At 30.4% G+C, this 27,585-nt stretch overlaps 1 long non-coding RNA gene across 1 annotated transcript in view; it reads right to left on the bottom strand.

Annotated features, from left to right (window-relative positions):
* The window catches only part of LOC127720398 (uncharacterized), a 35,671-nt gene extending 10,928 nt beyond the window's left edge, over positions 1-24,743 (bottom strand). Inside the window, exon 1 of the long non-coding RNA XR_007990717.1 lies at positions 24,711-24,743. This is a non-coding gene — a long non-coding RNA (uncharacterized LOC127720398). The remainder of the gene's footprint in view (positions 1-24,710) is intronic.
* Between the last annotated feature and the right edge of the window lie 2,842 nt (positions 24,744-27,585).

Below are 27,585 nucleotides of genomic sequence, written 5' to 3'. Positions count from 1 at the left end.
GATTGGGATAGGCTAGCAAAAAACAAAAGAAGGTCGAGAAATATCGGTAGTGTTCTATGCTCCACCAAGGGGCAACAGGATTAAGCAAACGGTATAGCTGAAACTATGATTTAAGCAGGGAATTTACTGATAAAGGGTCGTCAAATCGGTTACTTATTCCTTATTCCTTATTTATTCCTGATTCCTTATTCCCTATTTGTTACTTATTCCTTATTTGTCCTTTCGGTCAGGTCAGCTAAAAATGAAGTTCAACAAAACCTTAAAGCTAAACTTAAAAATAACAATGTTCGTACTTACATTTACTACTTGTTCATTAGTTTTGCCAGTCACAAGGATAACTTTATAAAACTATGCAAGTTGGGCACCTATTGTAAAAAAATGATGATGCACGGTTCTAATGTATATACTTAGATTTATCTTTCCACGAAATGATGTATCTTCTGCTTTTATAAACTAGGCTTGGTATTTAGCATATTCAAAACACCTGACCGATTTTAATCTGGAAAGGCATTTAAAAAATAATATCACGTTTTTTTGTTGTTTTTTCAATCTTATTCGCCACATACCTTATAACAATAGTTACTGTATTGCAAAATTATGTATTGTTTTATTGTTAAATTACGATATCCTTCATATTTACTAAAGAATAATAGTTGTGGAATGTAAAAATGAAATCTATATATTTATTATTTGTCTGCCAATTTAATTGTACAATTATATTTGCTTCATATCACAATAAGAAGGTTACTGTTATTGAGCGCAAGGAACGACTTCCAAGAAGCTTCATTTGCAGCTGATTTTTCTACCAGTATAAACATAATAAATATGGGATAATCAATTAATCTGCTAGGTTTTCTGTGTGTTGTATCAGTAACATTCAAAATAAGGTGTGATCAACCTTATTTAGGCCAGTTCAACGTACTTAACATACAAAACCATGATTCGGAATATTTTGATGAATGAAACAGAGTAATGTGAGCAAAAAAGACCAAATGTATAAAAATCTTGGTACACCGAAATCTATTTATTTGACAAATTGAAACTTAGCAAATTAATATATATAATAACAAATGGTAAGTTTAGCAAAACAATCATTTGCTATATGGAGTTAATGACGTATACACAAGAACAATGTCAATAAACGCAAAATTTTTCATGGTTCAAGTTCAACTATAAAAAATAGAAACTGATATGATAATTAAAAAGGAGAACAATTCCGTACGACAACTATCCACGGCTATTGATGAAATTGTTTCCGTAAAAAAAAAACCCCACCTGAAAGCATACCAGGGATACACTGAAAGGGATTCAATATGACGTCTTCTGATCTCATCAATTCTGGTTAACTTTTTTAGTGAAAATTTAAAGTTAAACTAAAATCAATTACTTATAAGTAAATGACAATTCTAACGCGCCGTTCTCAGTATTTAAACATAAAAAAATACATATAATATTGCAGTGATTCGTCTGAAAAACTACTCTTATGATAAAAAATGACATCATGCAATACGTAAAATGTTTTTACAGTGAACACAGCTTAGGAAGCTTGTTTACAGAGTTTGGGAACATTACTCAATATTATAATAAACTGTCAAATATTACCAAGATATTTCAATCCAGTAATTCCCAGATACATCTGAAAGCTGCATAACGAGCTATACATGTGAACATAGATAGCATTAACATTGCAGTAAATTCCTAAGAATGATGAACTTTTTTGAACATTTAATGTTTATGATGGGTTTGTATTCAAGTTACAAATATGATAGATAACAAAAGATATCATTTGTGCAAAATATTATTATCAGTTTTTTTTATGATACATGGTAATTGTAAAATATCTTAGAAGTTGAACTGAACATATTCTTTTTAAGTTAGGCAAACGAAAAAAATATACTGAATGTTTCTAAACCAACTTGTTTAATTAAGGCCTGTGTAAAGTCTGGCTCAAGCTTTGCTGTCCATAAAAAAATCACGATTATTTTTTTTTATTTGTGTAAATATTTGTTTCAAACAGCGACTTTCTTAAAAAAAATAAAATTACAACACGATTCACGTACCTCGTGTTATCCCGAAAATGCATGTACGAAGCATTCTAAAATTCTCTACGGGAAATTAATTTTGCAATGGTCTCCTATGTTTTTACCGGATGTTTTGTTTGGGAGAATGTATTTACCTCATCAAAGTTCACGCGACGTTACGCATAGTAATCAAAGGGAAATAACTCATATGAAAGACGCGGACTTTGACTTGAAACCAGCTATAAACTACGTTTTGTGGCAAATAAAATAAAAATAAACATCAGATGTATGTAAAGGCATTTTGTAAATAAAAAAGTTTAGATCAGGCAAATATGTCAAGTATTCCTTAAGAATGATTTTAAAATAGTAACTTTTTTACTTGACCTTATCATATACTTCTGAAAGGTTTCCCGACCAATTAACATTTTTCCAAATTTGAAAATGTGACATATTCCAGCAGCACGTCCTATCACCTTGCATATAGGATATACCCTCCCTCCCCCCCCCCCCCCCCCCCCCCCCCCCCCGGAGATTATCATAACAATAACAATTCTTTTTTTATTTTATTTAAAAAAAAAAACATTAACACTTTCTCGGATTAACTTGCACTTTTCATCACGTTCATGATTGCAAATCCGCCACACCGGTTTTAATGTATGTCTAAAAGATTAAATCCGAAAAATAAATTTACATTAGAACTTTGTTTACCCTCTTTGATTGAACAAATGACGATTTTTTTTATACCATGGAGGTATTTGTTTTTTCGTTACTGAGGATATTTTTGTCCTTTACGAATCCATACGAGAAATGTGACTCCAATAGGATATATTTTGTCTCATAGGATAAAACGGTAGTTTTTATGCGATATATTTTTTTATTATATTAATCGGATATAATTATAGTTATTTTGTTAATACAAATAATTCATTGAAATTTCGTATGCATCTATCAAGATAACAAAAAATCCCGTACAGCAATTTTGTCTGGTAATACGCACACTGTCAGTGTGTACCGCAAAACATGCTCTCTCCTTGAAAATGCAAGCCATATTATGAATAAAATTAAATATGGTTCGCTTGCTGCAAAGTGCTGTGTATAATTTGCAAATTCAAAGCGATAACAGTCAAACTATATGTTATGCAACCTTATTAGCAATGAATGGGACGGAGTACAATTTTTGTCTGTTTATGTACATTTATAATGTTGGTTTTTAAATCATTCCAATTCTTTTTTATGCAAGCTTTGTTGCGGAATAATACAGAATACATGATATATCAATCAAATATACGTAGTACGTTACGTTTCAACATAATAAAAGTTGAACTGTTAAGTCTTATGTGTATCCTTACCTAAGGTTGTTTTTGCTTTAAAGCTCAAAACGGTATTTTTTGTTTTGCCTAAGCATTTGGTGATTCTTTCTTCTTGAATACATGAGGATAAATTCAGAAATGTGGAGTGAATTTAGAACACTTTACATTTAATTGGTTAAATGATGAAATGTATGTTTAAAAAATTTACACAAGTCTACATTCAGCTTTGAAGCCCGGGGACACTGTCGTTAACAGTAAAAGACGAAAATCTACACATACAGGTCCTTATAAAAAAGAAGATGTGGTATGATTGTAAAAAGAAACATTCGTAAAGCTTTTCTGGATTTACTTTCACCAGGAACTCTCAAAGCTAGATATTTGAAAGCCAAAGAATGTATAAAAAAAGGATAGGAGTGAAGAGCTATATGACCAATAAAGGACCTACACATTCGCCACATTCTTAAGATGTGCCTGTCCAAAATCAAGAGCATGTAGTTCAGTGGTTGTCGTTGCTTGAAGTCTGTTATACTTGTTTTCTTTTGTAAATTACTTTGTTATTAATTAGGCCGTTAGCTTTCTCAATTGAATTGTTTCATTTTTTCATGTCGGGGCGGGGCCTTTTATAACCGACTTTACGGTTTCCGTATTTTTCATTAGTGAAGGTCGTACGGTTGCCTATATATAACCGCATACATCCTCTTAATTTGAACTTTCTTGAATAGTTGTCTCATTGGCAGTCATACCACATCTCCTTATTTTTTTGTGCATTGTTCGAACTTAAAACATGACCAAATATAACTAAATAAACTAAAAAAAAAGATAAACAAATGTATTTTTGTGCACGGCCAGATCTAAATACCTTTTAACATGCCAGTGCATTGATACAGATTATATTCTTCTGAATTCACCATATCGATAATTTTACATTCGTTATTATTACGTAATATATATAATTATAAGTCCTGTGTCCAGGTGAGATGTAATAACTGGTGGTATGTATATTAAAATGGTGTGGATGGGGGTTTACAGAATAAAGAATAATTGACAAAAAAATATAAAGGACAGAGAAAATGACCAACAAATAAATAATAGAGAATGATGAGGTACTAAAATATAAGGAATAAAGAATAATGGGCTAAAAGTATAAAGAATAGAGAAAAATGGCCTAAAAAAATAATAGAATACAGAAATAAAGATCCCCAATCCAGACCCTCATACATCTGACGATGACTTATACCAGCAATTACGGGCATATGATACACTTTTAATCCAACAGTGATTTTTTAACGAAAGTTTGCATACAAGCTATTTTTTACCAAATCAATTTCAAATGTAATAAAAAAAAATATCTTTATCTGCTTAATTTAAAAGATAAATGGGATAGAAATTTTCGACATTTACTTAAAATTTTCGATTTCTTGGACATTTCTGTCCTTTGAACAGACATTCTTAACTTTTCTGTTTCAAAAGATTAAAATATGCTGATTTCGGTAAAGAGATTTGGAATATCTTCGTTACAAAATTAGACTTTACATTTGTGTATCAATTCTTTGTTTTAAAATAATTCATTTTTATTAATAAATTGATTTTAGAAAAAAAAAACGGCATTTTTTGCTGCATATTTATCTAGTTTATAAAAAAACTTCGTTGATTTTTTCATCAAAGTTGGGACGAATAATCTTCATATAGTATCAAGCCAAATATCATTTTATAAAAGATGTGCTCGTTTTTTAGCTAATGGTAAAAAAAATTGAAAAAATGCATCTTTTCCCGATATAGTTTGACGTCGCGAAAAATAACATTTTATGCTAGAAATTTTAAAGTGTTTATAAATAGAACGAAATCTACAATATATAGAATTTATCAAAAAATCCTTTTACAGGCAAATATTATTAAGGTCATCCGCAAAAGTGATGAGAATAATATTAAACATACATTTTTGACATGAATTTCGTGCAATTAAATTTTTATGCTAAAAGTTTTATAAGAGAGAGTTTAATGTCGGACTATTTACATTAATTTAGCGAATTGATTTTGTCTGCAGAAACATCAAAGAGAGAGAGAAAGAGAGAGAGAATATCAACTTTCTGTGAACATGCATACTGTCTCTGATTTGTGATGGGCTAGTCGGCTACAGAAACCGCGCGAAGAAGACGGAAATTAACGGTTTCGCTGATTGGTTGACGGAATGTCACGGAAATAGCGGAAACTGTCGAAGCGAAAAAAAAAACAACGACTCCCTGATGTTACCAGGAGATGGAAAATGGCCGGCATAACAATGTTGAACATCGGTAAGGATTGGAAAGTGGGCGGTACATGATGACCAATGGAGCGGTTAGTAAATAAATAAAGTTTAATTGAATGGAGGGACAGTTATCGAATGTAATTTTTAGGTCAAATTATTTAAATCCTAGGGGTGAAAAAGTTGTGTTTTAGGCGGACAGGACCCGATGAGCCAGACTATAGTCCATTTGCTTTTAGATATAACGACATGCTATTTATATTTTGCCACATGCTACATAAACGGTTTATTTACTCTTGCAGGGCAAAACAGTTCATCATTGCGTTTTATTTGACATTTGATAAACAAGCCATTTACGCTCGTCAATGCCACTGAAATACAACTATTTACCATATGTTATTTATTCGTACAACCAATCCCATTTTCTATTACTAAGGATTAATAGATTTCCTGGTATATACTACTTCTTACATATATGTAACATTAGTACTAACACTTAAACACTGTAGACTTTATTGAAACAAGGCTTCTAGAATGGTTTAAAAATATTGATATTGACGCATCGTTGCCTAAGCATTTGAAGTTTATAAAAACGACTATTGATAACCTTTAACAAGCCTTACCGTTACCGTTAATATCATGTTGATGATCATCAACATGTTTAACACCGCAACACTACATATGTAGATATAAGAAGATGTGGTATGAGTGCCATGTGCCTATTTCAAGTCAGGAGCATGTAATTCAGTCCTTTATTACGGTTTATCATATTCGATTACGTTTAATTAATTTGATATAAATCAGGTCTTGTTTTCTCGTTCACAATTCTTTACATTGTCAGGCCTTTGATGGCTGATAACTAGTATAAGCTTTTAGTTTTGCTTATTGTTGAAGACCATACGATGACATATAGTTGCTTACTGCATTTAAACTCTGTTGATTGATTGTCACATTAGCAATCATACCTTATTTCCTTTTCCAAGTAAAATAATAATCTCAATTTTTAAAGTGATTTTTATGTAGTTTTGCAAGTTGATTTAACATGAACAAAAGATTTATTTATCTTGTAAAACATATTTCCGTACTCCATGTGCTCCTAACAATAGAATTATTTTTATTTACTTGTGTACATTATTGTATTTAACGACATTCTGTCCAAGGTTATAGTTGTCTTTCTGATATTGTTTTACATCTCACCCCCTTTTTTAATCATTTTGTATTTGCATTGTGTAATAGATCATATTAATTCGTTCAGTGTATGTGTACTTGTTTTTGTTAATATGTCATTTGATTGAGTTAAGCCATTTCAATTGACATTTTATAGTGTATCTTTTATTGTGAGATGTTACACTTTTGTTCAACGTTTAAACCCGTTGCATTTGTTTTCACCTGTCCTAAGTCAGGAACCTGTTGTTCAGTGGTTGTCGTTTGTTGATGTGGTTCATAAGTGTTTCTCGTTTCTCGTTTTTTGTATGTTTGAATGGTTTTACACTAGTCATTCTGTGTGCCCTTTATAGCTTGCTGTTCGGTGTAAGCAATTGCTCCGTGTTGAAGGCTGTGCTTTGACCTATAATGGTTTACCTTTACAAATTGTGACTTGAATTGAGAGTTGTCTCATTGGCACTCACACCACATCTTAGTATGTCTATCAACATGTCTAAAAGGAATCAGCAAGATCTTGACACCATCTTAAACATACTGCCATTCCGAACCTTAGTCGTCACATGAAATCAGTTATACATAGTTGTTTATAATCGAACAAGTTGAGGATTTTGTTTCACTGTATGCATGACAAATGTTTTTACTTCCTTTAAAAGTTATATACTAAAACCTAAAAAATACCGTTATATGTAAAAGTATCAATATCTAAATGAAAAACAGGTGGGCGATAAGCTAGATTGTAAGTAAATGTTGTTCATTTTTAGTACAATTGTCTACAAAAAGCACTATCAATCTGTTCAATTATAGGAAATAAAAAATATATATTACTACCCCTCCCCCCCTCCAAAAAAAAAAAAAACAAAAGAAATCCCAAACCAAAATAAAACAGCATTACAATTGTAGTTTTCATTTCGATCCGTGAAACAAAAGGCATGTTATATCGTTTAACTTGTATGCTTATTTACTTTACATTTTTTAAATTTTTGAATTAGTTTTCTATGTTGTACTTTGTATAATGTTGTTTGTCTGTTCGTATTTGTATGCCATTGCCTTGCAGTTTGTTTTCGACTCATGAGTTTGCATATCCCCTTGGAATCAATTGTCAAACGTTGATGTGTTTCACTCGGTTTTAGTTTGTAACCCGAATTTGTTTTCTCTCAATCGATTTATGACTATTGAACACCGGTATACTACTGTTGCCTTTATTTAAAGCAACACAAGTCGCAAAGTAACAGATTTATCAGGATCTGAATTTATAAAGCGCAGGGGTATACCAAGATGAACAATTTAAAACTGTCATTTGATATCGGCTTTAAAGGGACATCAGCTACAATAATAGTATCGGAATTTTGAAAAAAAATATTTTGTTATAAATGCTAAAATGTGATGTTAACAGTGTTAGAAACAATCGTTTATGTGCAACAGAATGGCATACACATCTATCTAACTTTCCAAAACTGCATACATATATAACCTTTAAATCTACATTTTCAACAGAAAAAAAAATCAAACTCAATTTTAAACGTAGTGAAAGATCGGTACTGGCACAATTTAGATGTGTTATTCTCCCACTAACATTGCAAACAGGACGTATTGTTTGTAAGCAAGAATAACAACGAATTTGCAGAATATGTGACTCCGGACACGTTTAAAATGAACTAAACTTTATGGTTGAATACCAATTTGACAGTGGACTACACAATCAATTATTCTCTAGACTTAGTGAAACCGTATTGAAACTGGATAACAGTGAAAATCTATTTTTTTTTAAAGTCTGAATATCCTCAAAGAACAGCTCGATACTTAGAACAGTCATTAACAAAACGCAGTTAACAGGTATATAAAATTCCTGTAATCAACCTAGATTAATACTAGTATCTATTTATAGTGACTTACAGGTCAAATGGGGCGGGTGTAATTTAATTGAAATATTTCGATATTGTACATATTTTTGTCATACACAATGTCACTATTACAAACATCTTTGTATTGCATTGTATTTTATTGTATTGTATAAGCAGTCAGTTTTTCCCAAATTTTTCAAAATAAGCTCAAAACCACGCTGATGTTTTATTGACTTGCAAGTGAATAATTCGACTTCATGTGAATCCGTATTCAATATAACCCCTTAAACTAAATACACACGAAATACTGATATATATTATCGAGTCCGTACATAGTTAATTGCTTTTTCTATTTTATAATTTTGATAAACGTTTTAGTATCTTACATATCAAATGAGAGAGTTTGAGTCAAATCGGTGAATATTATTTGACAGCTAATGCCCCTTCAACAACAAATGGATTTCATTAACAGTTTTTCATTCTTAATGTATTCAAATGCCGTTCATCCAATATACATGTCAAAGTTCAAATAAACATTGACAGCAGCGACCCAAGTCATTTACGGTTACCAATATCAACGTCAATTCAATTCAACAATTTAAGACGAGTACATTGTCTATTTATCCTTTTAAATTTATGTATATAATTAAAGTTATGTTTTATTCTGAGAAAACGATTAAACATCCCAGAATAACCTAATAACATAGTTCAAGAATCATAAAACATGCAGTTACCGTATAATAAGCGAACAATTAAAAATTGGAACACAAGATAATGAAAATAAAGAATGTCAATGTTGATTGATAGCTATTGGTCAAATTTTTCGCATATATATCGGCAGATTAACATAATAGACATTTGTTTAATAAAAAGCGTAAATTTCAAAAGCATAGTAAGAGTCAGATTTAGATATGTCCCTTTTATAAATGTTCTTTGGAAGACGAAAACAAATGTGTGTGATTTGTTTCGCAATAAAAAAAAAATAATACAAACCCCACTCCCCCCCCCCCCCCCCAAAAAAAAAAAACACTCAAAAAACAACCGTTTTGTTTTGTTTTTTTTATTTTGTCATTTAATTTATGGTAAATGGAGTATACTGCATCTAAAGACATCTTTCGTTATGATCAATCGTTATAGTATTTTAAGTTCTAGTAATACAGGAGTTAAGACGTTAATTTCGAATTTACAGTGGTTTTAAATACACTTCAAATTCTTAAATATATCTTCGAAATACCACCGACACTGTGAAGCGTTTTAGCATTTATTGTGATGGGCAGGTTTTTTTGTTGATTCCCTATTGTTCGCAATATACATGCCTTGTACAGTATCTGATTATGTGCACATGCAGTTGAAGTTGAACAGAACCTTGTTTTTTTAAAGTTTAGCAAAGGAAACATATACTGCATGTTTTGAAACCGAACTTGTTGAATTTAGGCATTTAGAGTTTGGCGCCTGCTAACATGCTTAACCCCGCCACATTCTGTATGTGCCTGTTCCAAGTCAGGAGCCTTAAATTCAGTGGTTGTCGTTTGTTGCTGTGTTACATATTTGTTTTTCGTTCATTATTTTGTACTTAAATGAGGCCGTTAGTTTTTTCGTTTGAATTGTTTTACATTTGTCATTTCGGGGTCTTTTATTGACGACTATGCGGTATGGGTTTTACTCATTGTTAAAGGCCGTATGGTGACCTATATTTTGTTAATTTTTGTGTCATTTTAGTCTCTTTTGAAGAGTTGTCTCATTGGCAATCATACCACACACATCTTCTTTTTTATACTTTTTAATCCATTTGCTTTTAAATATGAATGCATTCATTTATCTTTGGCCACATCCTACATAAACGATTTATTTACTCTTGAAGGGCAAAACAGTTCATTGCGTTTTATTGACACTTGATAAACAAGCCATTTACATAAATTGTAATGCCACTGATATACAACTTCTTAAAATATGTCATTCATCCTTACAACCAATCCCATTTCTATACTAAGGATTTATTAATATCCTGGTATTTACTACTTCTTACCTATATGTATTGGTTAACATTAGTACTGAAACTTAAACACTAAAGACTTCATGGAAACAATGCCTCTAGATTGTTATGAAATATTGATATTCACGCATCATAACCTTTGCATTTGAAGTATATATAAAACAACTATTGATAACTTTTAATAAGTCTTCCTGTTACCGTCAAGACTATGATGATGATCACCAACATGTTTAACACCACAACACTTCATTTGTGCCTATTCCAAGTCAGAAGCATGTTATTCAGTCGTTCATTACCGTTTATCATATTTTTTATGTTTAATTGTTTTTTCATAAATCAGGTCTTAATTTTCTCGATCACAGTTCTTCACGTTGTATCATGTCAGGCCTTTCATGGCTGATAATTAGTATGAGATATTGGCTTTGCTTATTGTTGACGGCCTTAGGATGACCTATATTTACTTACTGCATTTAAACGCTAGTGATTGATTGTCACATTAGCAATTAAAACTCATTTCCTTTTGTAAGTAAAATAAAAATTTCGATTTTTAAAATGATTTTTATTTAGTTTTGCAAATTGACTGAACACTTTTAGAGGAATAATTAAGATCTGTACCCCATCTTTAACATATTGCCATTCTGAACCTTGGCCGTCACTTGAAATCAGTCATACATGGTTATTTACAATCGAACAAGTTAATGATTTTGTTTAACTACATATATAACAAATCCTTCTATTCCATTAAAAGTTGTGTACTAAAACCTAAATAACACTGTTATGTGTAAAAGTGTCAAGTTATGCTCCTGCTCAATGGTTGTCTCAAAAGTTCAATGATGTTTTTTTTAATAAAATACAGGTAGGCGATAAGCGCAATTTTTAGTAAATATTGTTTATTTTAGTGCAATTGTCAGGATTTTGTCTTCAAAAAGCACTATCAATCTGTTCAATTTAAAAAAAAAAACAACAACAAAATAACACCCAATAAAAAAAGAAAGAAAAAAAAAAAACAAAACAAAAAACACCATTACGATTGCAGTTTTCGTTTCGATCCGTGAAACAATGGCATGTTACGTCGTTACACTTATATCTTAACTTATTTTTTTTAATTTTGAATTAGTTTTCTATGTTGTTCTTTGTCTATTATCGTTTGCTTGTTTGTTGTTTATATGTTTATGCCATTGTATTTAAGTTTGTTTTCAACTTATAGGTTTTCATATCCCCTTGAAATCAATCGTCCCACTTACTGTCAACACAGTCGCTAAGTAACAGCACTTACAGGAGAAGAACTATCAAGCGCAGGTGTATACTAAGATGAACACTTTAATACTGTTATTTGATACTACAGACAAAGATGAATCATTTAAAATTCTCGATTTATCTTTTAAGGTTTAATTTATTCGTATCAACTTGTGACAACTGCAAGCCTTGAAATACCTGTATAAAATAACACTTAAAACTCTCATTTTTCATCAAGATCGCCACGAAATAGCCCAAAAGCGGTACTTAAAAGTGGCGTTAAAACACCAAAAATCAAAATCAAATCAAATCAAATCATCAAGATCGCAATCATTATAGAAATATACTTTCTTTTATTTAATTATTTGCAGCAGTATTCTCTTTTCTTACGTGCTTATGTAAGATCGACTTTAAACGGACATTAGCTAGGCTTTAGAAAAAAATCAAATTACGAATATTTTTGTTTCAAGCAATAAGAAAAGTGTAGTTTTGAAATATTAATTCGTTATAAGCAGTCAGTTTGGCTCCAATTTGTCAAAATAAGCTCAAAAACATCGAGATGTATTATTGACTTGCAAGTGAATAATTTGATTTCATTTTTCCGTATTCAAGTGAACTTAAAGTTTACCCCTTAAAAAATACACACGAAATCCTGATATATATTATTGAGTCCGTGCATTGTTAATTGCTTATTTAAGAATTATTGTAATTTGGATAAACGTTTGAGCATGTTATAAATCATATGAAAATTTGAGTCAAGTTGGAGATGATTAATTTGACAGCTGATGCCCCTTTAACAACAAATGTATTTTCATTAATGTTTTTTTTCATTCCTTTGATATATCATTTGATTAAATCATACATATACTATCGTATAAACTATATCATGTTCTTAGACAGCATGCTTCAACCGCATTTTTGCCTTTATTCTTAATTTATTTAAATGCCGTTCTTCCAATATACAATTCAAAGTTCAAAAAAACATCTACAGCAGCGAACCAAGTCAATTATGATGACCGTGTCAACGTCAATTAAATTCAGCAATATAAGACAAGACTGTATATTGTCTATTTATCCTCTTAAATTAATGTATAGAATTACAGGTATGTTTTGTTCCGAGAAAACGAGTGAACATCCCATACCAACTTAATAACTAAGTTAATGAATCATATAGTATGCAGTTAGTGTATAATAAGCGAAAAATTGAAAAATGGAACACAAAAAAAAAGGAAAATAAAGGAAATCAATGTTAATTGATAGCTTATGGTCAAATTTCTCCCATAAATATCGGCAGATTAACATATTATCATTTATCATGCTTATATGGACACTAGTTTAATTAAAAACGTAAATTTCAAAAGCATAGTTAAAAGACAGTAAGAGAGAGATTTAAATAACTCCTTTTGTATATGGTCAGTGGAAGACGAAAACAAATGTATGTCATTTATTTTATGGTATACGGAGACATCTTTCGTTATGATCAATAGTAATAGTATTTTTAGCTCTAGTATTACAGAATAAAATTGAGAATAGAAATGGGGAATATGTTAAAGAGACAACAACCCGGCCAAAGAGCAGATAACAGTCGAAGGCCACCAATGGGTCTTTAACGCAGCAAGAAAATCCCGCACCCGGAGATGGTCCGCAGCTGGCCCCGAAATAGAAATGTGTACTAGTTCAGTGAAAATTGACGTCATACTAAACTTCAAAACATATAAATGAACTAAAATTAAAAAAACATACAAGACTAGCAAAGGTCAGAAGCTCCTGACTTGGGACAGGCGCAAATATGCGGCGGGGTTAAACATGTTTTGTGAAATCTCAACCCTCCCTCTATACCTCTAGCCAATGTAGAATAAAGAAACACACAGCGATACGCACAGTAAAACTCAGTTCAAAAGGAGTCCGAGTCCGATGTCAGAATAAGTACATTTGTAACAAAAGAAACAAAGCAAAATGACAATGATACATAAATTAACAAAGGACTACTAGCAGTTACTGACATGCCACCTCCAGAAGAGGAAAGCAGTTAAGACGTTAATTCGAATGTACAGTAGTTTTAAATACACTTCAATTTCTTAAACATCTCTTCAAAATACCACCGAAAACCCGATTCTTTCTTAATCTTTCATCAAAGCATTTCATTGTGCGAATTATATGAATTGTTCGTAAACTAGTGGTTCTAAAGGGCCTGTGTCGCACATCTTTGTCTATGTGCATATTTAACAAAGGACACTCTCCAACATAGTAGATGAGAAAAGAATTCATGACAAAAAACTGTTTTGTTGATCTTGTATTGCTGATCATTTACTCTGTTGAGTTTCTTTCTATCTTCCTTAGTTTAAGCTTAAAACACAAAAGACGGTAACAAAAAATCCTTATGTAAGGGGCTGGGCAATCACTCCTAAAAAGAGTGACAGCCTACTACCAATCTCAGCGAAATGTGACTTGTTAATAGATTTTGCCTTTCTGATCATTTTTGTGATATAAAGTGTCTATTCATCTATTATAATTTTAATCATGTAAGGCAAAACCCCCCAAAAATTATAAAAATCGTCTTTAAACGGCAATAACTCCAAGTAGACGTCGGACGATTTCCTCTATATTGTCTTAATTGTAGATCTTGTCTCGCTATCATTTTTGATTATTTAAGTGTATATCTATCTATTTCAACTTTAAAGATATAAGGCAAAAACACAACAAAATGGTAAAAATCATCATCAAAGGGCAATAACTCTGATAAGGAGTCGGCTGACGATTTCGACAACTTATTTGTAGAACTTGTCTTGCTTTTTAGGCAATTTAATGTTTCTCTGTATCTATTATAGTTTCAAGATAACACAAGTATGCAATAAAGAAAAAAAAACAATTGTAAATTTTTTCATTAAATGGCAATAACTCATATCAGAAGTCGTCTGACAATTTTGACGTAAATAGACAATTGCTAGAGCTCTACATTTTGAAAATATTTGCTTTTTCACAGATTTTCTCTATTCATAATGGTTTTCAAAATAATAGACACAACTTTCATTTTTACCCTATGTTCTATTTTTAGCCATGACGGTCATGTTGGTTGACAGGCGGGGTCATCGGACACATTTTGTAAAATCGATACCCTCATTATGATTTTGTCAAGTTTTATTAAATTTTGCACAGTAGTTTCAGAGGAGAAGATTTTTGTAAAAGTTAACGGACGACGACGACGACGGCGACGACAATGACGACGGACGACGACGACGACGACGGACGACGGACGCCAAGTGATGAGAAAAACTCACCTTGCGCATTGGGCCAGGTGAGCTAAAAATCTATTTTAATCGTTTATATTACTATATATCAGTCGTTCGTTTTAAATACCACATTTCCAAATAACAGTGCAAGTTATAAATTTCAAATAATTGACATGATTGATAAGAAAGGAATACGCTCCCACAAAAAAAAAAAAAAACAAAAAAAAAAAGCCAAAGAAACCCATAATTAACAAAGGTATAAGTACAAACGAACCGAGACATTATTACATAATTGACAAAATCACTTTAATAATTACAATGTGTCATAGCCTTACATCCACCAATTGTGATAGTAATATCTTGGGGAAGATGGATAATTTTCTTTACAAATCCCTAATGAAGGAAATGATATCATACACTTTCTCTGTTTATAAATATCATTATGGATTAAACCTACGTTTTAGACGTAGCAAATATGAAATTCGTTTATATTCTCTTGACAGAATAATTCAAAAACAACACCATAATGTACAACAAGAATTGAAAGATACATATTTTGCATCAATATATAATGTCCTTTTAGTGGGACTAAATTTGCTTGAAAAAATTGAAAACTGAAGTTCAACAAAACATAAGAGTTAATCCTAATAATAAAAGTGTACAAACTTACATGTAGTATTTGTTAGTCAGTTTTGTCAGTCACAATGAGAACTTTATGAAATTATGCAAGTTTGGCACCTATTGTAAAGAATGAATGATGCATGGGTAATGTGTATATTTCCACGAAATAATATATCTACTGGTTCCAAAAAACAAGACTTGGTATTTAACATATTCAAAACATCTGAACGAATTGTATGTGCAAAGGTATTTAAAAAATGTATTACGTTTCTTTTTTCATTTAATTATGCGCCATTGTATATACATCAAAACATTAGTTACTCTGTTGCTAAACTATGAGTTTTATTAATGTTAACTTACGTTACTGCTCATTAGATACAAATAAATAGTATTTGTGGAATGTTAAAAAAAAAAGAAAAGAAATATATACATATATATATATATGAATTTTCTGCATATTGGTACACTACTTCATTTGCTCCTTATCGCAATAAGAAATTCACATTTATATCCATATATGATATGCATTATGTTTTCAGTGCGCTATTTGTTCGTTACTGTTGATACTATATTTATTTGTACATGTTGAATGTATTGTTATTCTATTGAAATAATCTCATAGTATAAACCACGCTTTACGACCTAATATTATAATTGTTCAAAGGCAAATAATTCATGTGACACGATACACATTTTGAAACGATTGAGTAAGCAAAAATACTACACATCTCTAGATAGAGACTACCGATTTGGGGTCACGTTATAGTTCGTTTATTAATAAAAAACGTGCGTTGATGTCAAAAACGAGGGTTAAACATTTTGATTCTTGAGACATTATATGATTAGATGGAATAAATAGCATCCCTAACAATGCATTTACTCATTAATTAATTAATAATGAAATAATGGTGATTACGAGAATGCAATACACTGTAGTCAAGATACAGTTCGCTAATTCTAACCACCTTGATTTTGGATATGATTTCAAACTTTTTAATGGCAACCCGGATTGTAGGTCGAATATTAGGCTAAAAACAAGATGATTTTGTTGAACAGTATGTTTATTAAATTCATATGATGTGTTTTGAAATAGCAAGTATTATTGTAAATGGATTATGTTTTAAAAAGAAACGTAAAGGGGCGTGTCTTTGTCTAGGAATAGAAATTACAATTGGAAAAATTCAGGAAACTAATTCATGTATTGAGCGTACAGAAGAAATCCAAAAATTGATAAAGATAAAAAAAGTGGTAAGTTGGTGCAAATGCACCTAGTTAAGATTTTTCGTGATTTTGCGATATTGCCGAATGAAATCTTTCACTAATTTTAGGCTGATTGATTCATTTTGATTGTGTTAATAAAAGTATACATACATGTATGTCTCTTCAATGTATTTAGTCTCAACAGGATGTCGACTAAAATGTATTTAAATGATTTTCCCCCAACCTTTTCATATGATAATTCCACCAAAAAATCATTATTTTTCAAGATATTTTAATTGTGCAACTGATAAGGACCGTGATAAGCATTTGGACCGTCATCAACATGATATAGGTCATGAAGAATTAAAAGATATCAATTATAAAACAATAAATGCGACGCTTAGAGAACTTTAAGTCCTGAATCAAGAATTTATACCTGAAAAGGGACTAATGCACATACTCATGTATATCTCAAGACTGTAAAAACAGATGTTAAAAAAAATAAGACAAATATAAAAAAAACACTTTCAAATGATCTCACATGATTTGGTTAGTGTAAAATGCTAACATATTGAAGTATTCGATAACCTGTAATATATATAAAGTGCTACCACGACTTTGTTGCCGTTATTTATTTTCTAAAACATTTACCAATTTCTTTATAGGTGGAAAAAAGTGATGTTCAAGACGGTTTTCTTCTGTTTTATAATTATTGTATTTGTTTATATAAATTATTGACAGTGTATGAAAGGTGAGTTAATCTTGCAATGCTTAACCAAATACCACTTCATCAATTGGTTTGTGTGAACAAATTAAATTGTGTGTCAAATTGATTATATATCTCTGAATTGCCTGAATTAATTTTCATATATTGTTCAAAGAAAGACGACTAAATATTTCCCTTTAAAACTATGAGAAAATAAAAAAAAAGTGAACTGTATAAAAGTGAAATTAATATTGTAAGGGGTATCGTATTATTAACTTACGTTGAATGAAATAGATCACGAAATCTTGTTGTGACAGTTGAAATCTGATAAAATGGCATCTCGTTATTTTGCTGTTTAACGAATAATATAGCAAATAAAAGAGAAGATGTTTTTATGGGATTAAAAAGTAAAATAACAAAAGTACTGAACTCCGAGGAAAATTCAAAGTGGAAAGTCTCTAAGCAAATGGCAAAAATCAAAAGCTCAAACACATCAAACGAATGGATAACAACAGTCATATTACTGACTAGGAATTCAAATTGATAACTTTTTCAGTATCTGATTATGTGCACATGGAGTGACTTTCCTTTTCGACAAAAAAGAATTGCAAAATAATATCGGTTTTTTCAAATACATATTAGTGCTTGATACATATCTTAGAAGTTAAACAAATCATAGTTTTAGACTATGGGGAACGGCTTTGCTTATTTGTGAAGGCCGAACGGTGACCTATAGTTGTTAACTTCTTTGTCATTTGATCTATTTTGTTATTATGAACAACTATGCAAGTTATTTTTACAACCAATTCCTTTTCTATTTCTAAGGGTTAAACAATTTCCTGGTATGTACCTATATGTATAAGTGAACATTAGTACTGACACTTAAACACTAAAGACTTCACGGAAACCAGATTTCTTGAATGTTTAAAAAATATTAATGTTCACGCATCATTACCTTAGCATTTGAAGTATGTAAAAACGACTATTGATAACATTTAATAAGAAGAATTGTTAACGAGAAAATTATGACCTAATTTATGAAAAAAAAATTAAACAAAAACAAATATGATAAACGGTAATGAACTACTGAATTACATATTCCCGACTTGAAAAAGGCACAAATGAAGTGTTGTAATGTTGAAAATGTTGGTGATCATCAAAATAATCTTAACGGTACCGGTAAGACTTATTAAAGGTTATCAATAGTCGTTTTTACATATTTCAAATGCTTAGGCAATGATGCGTGATATCAATATTTTTAAAACATTTAAAAAGCCTGGTTTCCTTGAACTCTTTAGTTTTAAGGGTTAGATCTAATGTTAACCAATACATATAGGTAAGAAGAAGTCTATACCAGGAAATTCATTAATCTTTAGAAATAGAAATGGGATTGGTTGTAAAAATAACTTACATATTTTGAATAGTTGTATTTCAGTGGCATTGAAATTTATGTAAATGGCTTGTTTATCAAGTGTCAATAAAAGCGCGATGAACTGTTTTGCCCTTCTAGAGTAAATAAACCGTTTATGTAGGATGTGGCCAAATATAAATGAATGCCTTCATATTTAAAACCAAATTGACTACAAAGGCCCAAATTCAACAAGTTCGATTTCAAAACATTCAATATATGTTTTCCTTCGTAAACTTAAAAAAAAAACTAAGTTCAGTGCAACTTTTAAGACATTTTAAAATCACGCATTTATTAAAAAAATGCGATAATAATATTTTGCTTTTTTTTTCGTTCGAAAAAAAAAGTCACTTTATGTGCACATAATCAGATACTGTAGAAGTTTATAAGTTTGAATAATAATTCAATTTCATAAAAATGTTTTGTTTTTTTATTTGCTGTAATATTCGTTAAACCACAATTTAATGAGATGCAATTTTATCAGGTTTCAACACTGGCACAACAAGATTTCGTGATTTATTTTATTCAACATAAGTTAATAATACGACAATCTTACAACATCAATTTCACTTTTAAACATTTCGATTTTTTTTTAGTTTCTCATAACTTTAAAAGGAAATATCCAGTCGTGTTTCTTTAAACAAAATATGAAAATTAATTCGTAGAATTTAGAGATGTATCATCAATTTGACAAAAAATGGCTTTTTTTAAAACGAAACAATATATAAAGTTTTATAAGTGTTACATTGCAAGATTAATTCACCTTTCATACATTGCCAACAATTCATTAAAACAAATATAACAATTACGAAACAGTAGAAAACTGTCTTGAACATCACTTTACTTTCCACCCATATAAAAGATGGTAATTTTTTTTTAAATAATTAACGACAATGAAGTCGTGGTAGCACCTCATATTATACAGATTATATTAAAGAATACTTCAATTTATCAGCATTATAGCACTAACCAAATCATGTGTGATCAATTGAAAGTGAGTTTTTTTAACATTTGTCTTATTATTTTAAGCATCTGTTCTAACAAGCATGAACTATACTAGGATATTTGTATTAGTCCCTTTTAAGGGATACATTCTTGATTCAGGATTTAAACTTATCCAAGCGTCGCATCAATTGTTTTATAATTGATATCTTTCGATTCGTCATGACCTATATCATGTCGATAACGGTCCGAATTTCCATCACGGCCCTAATTAGGTACACAATTAAAATATCTCTAAACTTAATGATTTTTTTGTGGAATTATCATATGAATAGGTTTGGGAAAAAAACCCATTAAAAGTACGTTTTAGTCGACGTCATTTTGAGACTAAATGCATTGAAGAGACATGTTTATGCATTTATATAAAAAAAAAATCAAAATGAATCAATCAGCCTAGATTATCGTTTAGACATCTAAAAAAATCAAGTGAAAGATTTCATTCGGCAAAATAGCAAAATCACGAGAGTTTCCTTAACCAGGTGCTATTGCACTCACCAACATTATTACTTTTCAATTACTTCTGTACGTGAATAAGTTTCCTGTATTTTATTTATTTGTAAGTTCTATTCATGGACCAAAGACACGCACCATTACGTTTCTGTTTAAAACATCACCCATTTATATTAATACATGCTATTTCAAAACACATCATATGAACTTTATAAACGTAATGTTAAACTAATCATTTTGTTTTTACCCTCGTATTCGACCAACGAACTGTCATTTTACAACTATACAAATATACATTTGAAATTAACGTCTTAACTCCTGTAAACTAGAGCTGAAAATAGTATTATAAGTGATCAACATGAAAGATGTCTTCAGATGGAGTTTACCCTGTTTTTCATAAAATTAAAGGCAAAATTAAATAAACAAATTTTTGTTTTTGTTATTGTGTTTTTGATTATTTTTACTAGTGACATACATAGTCGTCCACGAATCATATATAAAAAAAAAGGAATACTTAGCTCTGTTTCGCACTTTGCTTTTGAAATTTACACTTTTAAAATGAACAGACGTCTATATAAACAATTGTTTTCAATTTATCGCTAATTATACGATACCAACATCTGATGACTCTTACTTCAACTATGATATTTAAACAAAGTTATTCGCACATTTAAAATCATTAACTATGAATAAAAAAAAAATCATTTTATACATGAATTTAAAATGAATTCGTGGTAATTGTACAGTCTCGTCTTTTACTGATGAATTAAGTTGATAGCAATATTGCTTTAAACATCTATTTAATCTTTTAACAATGCATTGAATGGAAGGTATTTAAATAGATATTTAGTACATGAATGCGTCTTGTGTATATTTATGAAAACAATTACAGTGTTGTATATTTTTCTTTAATAAAACATGATATCACAAGATTTAACAAAAATAAAATAAGAATAAAAAAAGCGGTTATATGGTTATAATTTGTAGTTTTAATTTCATGTAACGGTTTTTAATAACAGCTAAAGAACATTATATAACTCAGATTCTATTATTTGGTGTTCAATTAAAACGGATAATATCACGACAACCATACTACTCTTAATAATCAAAATCATCGCCTTGATATAGTTCTCCTTATATAATTTATATGTATCGAATAAACATAAACTCATAGTTTGTTTGCATGGTATTGTCTATCTCTTTATGTATAATGAAACATCCCACCGCTAATTTCTAATATTTTTTGTTTGTAACACAATTTTGATTTTAAGAACTTCCAACAATGTGAGAAAAGCGTTTTTCAAATATTTTCTCTAAACAGTATGTTCATTCCTTACCTATACGCCTACCAGCCTTTCTATCTCATTCAAATCAATTTTAGCACTTACTGAACTATGATTTATAAATTGAAAGTGAGCGATTTTTACGTTTGGCGTTTGATTTAAAAGATATTTTTTAACAAGAATGATGTCTATTTAAGCTTTTGTACGATGTACTAGTCCCCTTAAAGGTAAACATTTTTGCTTCAGGATTTAAAGTTATTCAAGCGTCGCATCAATTGTTTTATAAATGATATTTTTTATACATTGTATGTCATGACCTATGTAATAACGATAATGGTCAGGATCTCCACCACGATCCTTAGCTTGTTAGATGCACAATTAAATTTCCCTTAGAATAAATGAAAAACCAAACTAGGTTTAATCATCCATTGAAATGGGTTTGAAAAAACCCTACTGTTCTATATTATTATAGTTGCTTTGATTTTAAGGATTCATGCATTTAAGAGACAAGTTTATGTTTGTTTCTTGTTCTTTTGTAAACTTTTTCAAAATTTCAGAATTATTCAGCTTAGATTATATTTATGACATTGGGTAAATGTGAAATAAATGTTTTACTCGGAAATACAGCAATCGCTCCCACTATTTTTTGTTCTTTTCGTTTCAATTGTTCAATTGCCTCTGTACACGATTAAGTTTCATGTCTCATATTATATCGTTATTTCTGGGCCTTTTTAGTCAATTTGGTTTTAAATATGAAGGCATTCATTTATATTTGGCTGCCTACATAAACGGTTTATTTACTCTAGAAGGGCAAAACAGTTCATCGCGCTTTTATTGACACTTGATAAACAAGCCATTTACATAAATTTCAATGCCACTGAAATACAACTATTTAAAATATGTAAGTTATTCTTACAACCAATCCCATTTCTATTTCTAAAGATTAATGAATTTCCTGGTATAGACTTCTTCTTACCTATATGTATTGGTTAACATTAGATTTAACCCTTAAAACTAAAGAGTTCAAGGAAACCAGGCTTTTTAAATGTTTTAAAAATATTGATATCACGCATCATTGCCTTAGCATTTGAAATATTTAAAAACGACTATTGATAACCTTTAATAAGTCTTACCGTTACCGTTAAGATTATGTTGATGATCACCAACATTTTTAACATTACAACACTTCATTTGTGCCTATTTCAAGTCGGTAGCATGTAATTCAGTAGTTCATTACTGTTTATCATATTTGTTTTTTTTTAATGTTTTTTTTTTCATAAATTAGGTCATAATTTTCTCGTTAACAATTCTTTACATTGTATTATGTAACACATCTACTTCAATCGATAATAAGGAATTTCGAAGGGAAATATTCCCCACAAAAGAAAAATTCCACGTACAAGCTGCATTTTGTAAATACAGCTGTTTCACAAACCCCGACTATTTAGGGAGATATATAATATTCATAGATATTTTTTATTGTTTACCTTCTGGTTCCAAGATATGATCTCTATTTATCATCTCGTAAAGACATAATTTAGAAATGTTACCAGTAAATATACACATGCAAAGCGGTCAATTGAAATCTGTAGAAGATCCAAAGTGAAGTGAGGGGTAGTACAGAATTTTAGTATAAGTTTGAACCCTTAGAATGTCGGGGCATCTAAATGTTGAAAATATGCCGCATAGCTCTTTTTTGACATTTGAAAAAAAAAGTGCATAATTTATGATCTTTCTATTCTAGGATATATTTTTTTGTGAAAATTCATAGTAAAAGTGGTACAATTTTAACCGTAAAGGGTATTCTCGTGGGAAATTGCATTGTCTCTTTTTACAGCATTGTAACCTGCAATTAACACATTGAATACGTACAAACGAAAAGAGAAGTATTTAATACATAAGTGACAATGGCACTTACATATATGTGTGATAGCATTATACCCACCATTGTGATATTAATATCATTTAACTTTTTATTTATCTATTATATATTTCATGTACAATAAATGGCAAAAACCTTGTAATGTCAACCACATTTTCTAATACAAGTTTCTTTGTATGTAACTATTATAATTTTCAAAATGATTGACAAAAAAGTTGACATTTGGGGATAATAACTCCCATAAGAAGTCGTTTGACACTTTTTGGCGTAAACGGGAAGCATATGGATCTCAACTTTCTCATTATTTTGGACCCTGTTAAATGTTCTCTATTCAAGATGATAGACATACTTGTAGTGTCGTAAATTTTGCCGTAGTACTAGTAGTTTCAGAGGAAAACATTTTTGGGAGATATTAAAAAAAAAAAAACCCAATAAAAATCTTAAAAATTATCATTAAAGGGCAATCACTCCAATAAGGAGTCATCTGACAATTTTGATCATATAAACTCATTTGTAGATCTTGTCTTGCTGGTCGCATTCGCTGAATACAGCTTCTCTCTGTCTATTAATGTGTTCATGATAATAGACAAAAATGGAATGAAAAATGATTAAATTCTATATTTAAGGGCATTAACTCTTGCAAAAAGTTGTCTCGCAATTTTGACGAAAATACACAGCAGTAAATCTCTCAAAATTTCTTCGTTTGTCTGATTGCCTCTATTCATAACGGTTTTCAAGATCAAAACAAAACTTACAGTTTTCCTCTTACTTCTATTTTTAGCCATGTGGGCAATTTTGTTTGGCAGACGGGTTCATTGGACACATCTTTTGAATCAGATAGCCCAATACTGATTGTGGTCAAGTTTGAGTACATTTGTCCCAGTAGTTTCAGAGGAGAAGCTTTTTGTAAAATTCAACGATGACGGACTACTACGACTAAGACGGACGACAACGGACGATGGACGCCAATGATGAGAAAATCTAACTTGGCTTTTCGACTAGGTAGGCTAGAAATGAAGTTAAACAAAACTTAAAATTTAAACAATTTCTTTCTATCTATTAAACCTTTTCATAATAATAGGCAAAAATGAAAACATGATAATAATAGGGTTCGTACTTACATTTACTACTTGTTAGACAGTTTTACCAGTAACAATGAACATTTTATAAAAGTATGCAAGTTGGGCACCTATTGTAAAAAATGAATGATGGTTCGTATCTATATATTTCCACGAAATGATGTATCTTCTGCTTTTAAGAAACACGACTTATTATTTAACATATTCAAAACACCTGACCGAATTCAATCTGGAAAGGTATTCAAAAAGAATATCAAGTTTCTTTTTTAATCTTATTTGCCATTTACTGCATGACAATAGCTAGTGTGTTGCTACATAATGTGCTTTGTTAATAACAAGTTAACCTACAATACCCCTTATAGTGTGCAAATGAATGGTTTTTGTGGAATGTCAAAACTCTCTCTCTCTCTCTCTCTCTCATTTAAACCCTCTTGGTTTCTTGAGCGTCACTGATGAGTCTTTTGTAGACGAAACGCGCGTCTGGCGTATAATATAAAATTTCAATCCTGGTATCTATGGTGAGTTTATTTTCATATATAGCAATATAAAGTACTTATAGTCATATTGATTGTTCCTGTTCAATCATTAAATAAATTAATTCCCTAACCGCTGAAACTTTGTATTAAAATTTCGAACACATAACATTGCTGACTTTTTTTCCTGTTTTGCTGTTACTTCTATGCGAAGTGTATGTAGTTGATAGTTTGTTTTTAATTGCAGATCTTTGATCATATCGATTATTGCCCTCTTGATGTATGTTTTGCGCTTAACATTGTAATGTAGGATAAATGTCATATTAAAGCATACACACAAACTATATCATTAAACGCAAAAGTCTTCATGGTTGAAGCTCTGCAAAATAAAAATAGCAACCGGGATGAAAATAAGAATGGAGAACTGTTGCTTTTGACTACTATTAAATTTGTTTTCGTTAAAGAACGACTGAAAGCATACCAAGCATATAATTTCAGAGATTCAATTTGACGTCTTCTGATCTCATCATTTCTGGATAGGTCTTCGTAGACCAGATTTTACTTTTATCTCGAATCGATTATGCATAAATAAATGACTATTCTAATGAGCCATTATCAGTGGTTCGTACTTAAAAAATACAAATATTATTGCACTGATTCATGTGTGAAACTACTCTCATCATGTTAATAATCATCAAACAATACGTCAAAATGATTTAACTGGGATCAAAGCTCAACAAGCTTTTGTACCGAGTCTGGGAACATTAACCAACTGTTTAATAAACTATCAAAGATTATCCGGATATTGCATTACAATTAAACCAAAATACATCTGATATATCTGAAAGCTCAATACACGTGAGCAGAGATAAGTTTCTTAATTGTAGTAAATTTCTAAGGACACAGAACTTTGAATATTCAATTTGATAAATGTTGATGCTAGGTTTGTATTCAAGTTACAAATATGATATATCATAAACTACAGAAACAATGTCATTTTACTATTTTACTTTTTATACTATTTTGGTCAGTATACCGATTTGCTATATCTGCATGATCTATTTCTGAAATGCATTACGATTTTTAGTGTTTTATTTGTATGTTTCTGTAGATATTATATGTCTTTGTGTATGTTAAATGTAGTGTTATATCGAAATAATCTCATAGTATAAAAAACACTTTAAACCTAATATTTAAATTGATTATACGTTAATGGTGCATGCGAAGGGATTCACGATTTCAAACGACCGAGTAAGCAAAAATACTACCGAACTATGAATAGTGAATACCAGAAGTGGGTCATGTGACAGTTCGATTATGAATTCAGTAAGTGCGATAATGTCAAATACGAGGGTTAAAGTCCTATGATTCTCAACATGTTTGTTGTAATGAATAGCATACCATTTAAAACAATTTTTTATTATTTGAATTGTTAATAAACATATGATACATACGACGATGCAATACACACCCGTCAAAATGTATATAATCTTATACATATAACCCGACAATTGTTATTGTAAAATGAAAGTTTTTTCGTCGAAAATGAAGGAAAAAATGATAACTTGAATATTATTTGTTTTAAATTTATATGACGTTTTTTGAAATAACCATGATAGCAAACATTAAATTTTTATACATTAATTATGTTTTTAAGAGAAACGTAAAGGAGTGTGTCAATGGTAAAGTAATAGAAATAACGATATAATATACCTGAAACGAATTCGTGTACAGCTGCAATTGAACAATTAAAAAGAAAAGAAAAAAATAGTTGGAGCGATTGCACGCGGAATTGCAGTTTTAAAAAATCTCTTTATGCTTGCTTTATTGGCGACTAAAACATTTAGTTAACTTTTACCCAATGTCATAAATATAATAAGGCTGATTATTTCTGAAATTTTGATGAAGCGTTCAAAAGAATCATAAACTTGTCTCTTAAATGCATGAATCCTTAAAACTATATCAACTATAATAATATAGAACATGTGGGTTTTTTTTCAAACCCATTTCAATGGATAATTAAAACAAGTTTGGTTTTCCATTAATTTTGAGGGAAAACTATTTGTGCATCTAAAAAGCTAAGGATCTTGTGGAGATCCTGACCATTATCGTTATGACATAGGTTTTGGCATATAAAAAATATCACTTTATGAAACAATTCATGCGACGCTTGAATAACTTTAAATCCTGAAGCAAGAATGTTTACCTTTAATGGGACCAGTACATCGTACAAAAGCTTAAATAGACATCATTCTTGTCCAAAAAAAAAATAAGTTGTAAATCAAACGCCATACGTAAAATTAGCTCACTTTAAATTTATTAATCATAATTCAGTTAGTGCAAAAATTGGTTTGAATGAGATAGAAAGGCTTGTAGGCGTATAGATAAGGAAAGAACATACTCAATAGAAAAAATATTCGAAAACGCCTTTCGCACATTGTAGG

The sequence above is a fragment of the Mytilus californianus genome, unplaced genomic scaffold (genome assembly GCF_021869535.1).
Source record: "Mytilus californianus isolate M0D057914Y unplaced genomic scaffold, xbMytCali1.0.p SCAF_11, whole genome shotgun sequence".
NCBI lineage: Eukaryota > Metazoa > Mollusca > Bivalvia > Mytilida > Mytilidae > Mytilus > Mytilus californianus.
Note: the sequence above shows the minus strand (reverse complement) of the source record. Positions and strands in the feature narration are given on the sequence as shown.